This window comes from Chinchilla lanigera, unplaced genomic scaffold, assembly GCF_000276665.1.
Source record: "Chinchilla lanigera isolate Chin_1 unplaced genomic scaffold, ChiLan1.0 scaffold00011, whole genome shotgun sequence".
Lineage (NCBI taxonomy): Eukaryota > Metazoa > Chordata > Mammalia > Rodentia > Chinchillidae > Chinchilla > Chinchilla lanigera.
The window spans coordinates 1,490,095-1,491,953 of record NW_004955412.1 but is presented as its reverse complement, the minus strand read 5'-3'; positions in this window follow the sequence as shown (position 1 = coordinate 1,491,953).

The window sequence follows — 1,859 nt, the reverse complement described above, 5'->3', positions numbered from 1 at the left end:
TTGGAAAACTGACTCATATTTTTATAACATGGTTCCTCTTCCCTGATAACATTTCTTGTTTTGAAACAGGCTCTGTCTGAAATTAATACCGCTACTCTTGCTTTCTTTTGACTACAGTTGCACGGTATACTTTTATTCCTTAACTTTTATCTGCTTTATACCAAAAATGAGTTTTTTGTAAACAGCATCTATTCAGTCTTGATCATTTTGAACCTACTTTACGCCCTGCCTTTCAGATTAGTGCATTCTAACTGCAAGCAGCTGTTGATGTATTTGGATTAATAGGTGTCACATTGCAAACTATTTTCCATTTCTTCCAGTTGTTATTTTTACTCCCCTCTTCTTCTGCCTTGGTTGTTTTAAGGAACATTTCATCAGCATCCACTGTGTGTGCATTAGTTATGCTTCTTTTTGGAAATTGCTGAGTAGTTGCCCAAAAGCTTACAACACACATTGATTCACCAGACCAACCTTCACCCAACAGTTCACCTGTGTGTAGGTCCTCCCTCCTATCACTGTGATGTCCTTACCATTCATTTTCCTTATCCATGTGCTATAATGGCCAATACATTGTTACTTGATTGGATTCCTTTCCATATACTAGCACCGCTAGATTAAAAATAAGAAAAATGTTTGTTCACATTTTCCATTTCCTACTTTTTTTTATTTTAAAGAGAAAAGAACAAAAACAGAATTACAAAAACAAAGACAAAAACAAAACACAAAAAAACTACAAAAATAATATAGAATTTCAAAACAAGATGATAGGAAATCAATAATGGTTGTTGTATTACTTATTGTTATCTTCAAAATAATTGCCCAGATTACCAGATATAGGTATGCAAGATCAAAGAGTTAAACATTAACTGTTCCTTTCAAGGAAATCTTCTTTTGTTTTATCATTTATTCCTTCTGCATCAGTCTTCTTTCCATTACCGAGACCTCAGTCTCTAGCCTGTATCATCTCTCTTTTCTTTAAAGGATTTATTTAATAATTTTGCAGATCACATCTCAATCTTTATCTCTAAAGGCTTTCCTTTGGTATTTATCCTGTTTCATATTGTCTGAGATTTCAGGATTGGTTTGATGTTTGCCAGCTTAGGAGTTATTGGGCATTATTAATTCAAATATTTCATTACTGTATCCTTTATTTCTTTTCCTTCCAGTATTCTAATGAGGTGTATGCCATATCTTTGAGTATTGTCCAACAGTTCTTGAGATTCTGTTTCTTTTTAAAATTCCCTCTGCATTACCGTTTGGGGTATTTCTGTTTATCTGTCTTTAAGTTCATTGACATTCCTTAACCGTAACACTTTCCACAAATGATTCAATTAAAAATACTCCTCATTTCTGTTAGTATTTTTGGTCTATAACATTTTCCTTTAATTCTTAGTTTCCATCACCATTCTGGTATTATCAATCTTTGCTGCCATAAAGAAGGATAAACTTGTGTCATTTGCAGGAAAATCAATGCACTGAGACCATAAAGTTAAGTGACATAAATCAGACTCACAAGTTTAAATATTGTATGTTTTCTTTTATGTAACAAAGCAAAATATAAATGCTGAGTAAGATAGAAGATAAATAACAGGAAATAAGGAGGTAGATCTTTTGCAAATGGAAAGGGTACCAACAGGTAGAGGGAAGGGTGGGAAAGAAGGAAGATGGCATGAAAGAAAGCATTACAATGTTTATGTACATGTGCCAGCTCCCCAGAAGGAGTGCAATCGTTATCTGCTACAAACACTTACTGATAAAACTTCCTCCCATAGTAAGCATCACTTTTAAGTGCTTGTCTTCCAATATCTGTACCTTTTCTATGTCTAGTTCTATTGAGGGCTTTGTCTCTTCAGAATGTG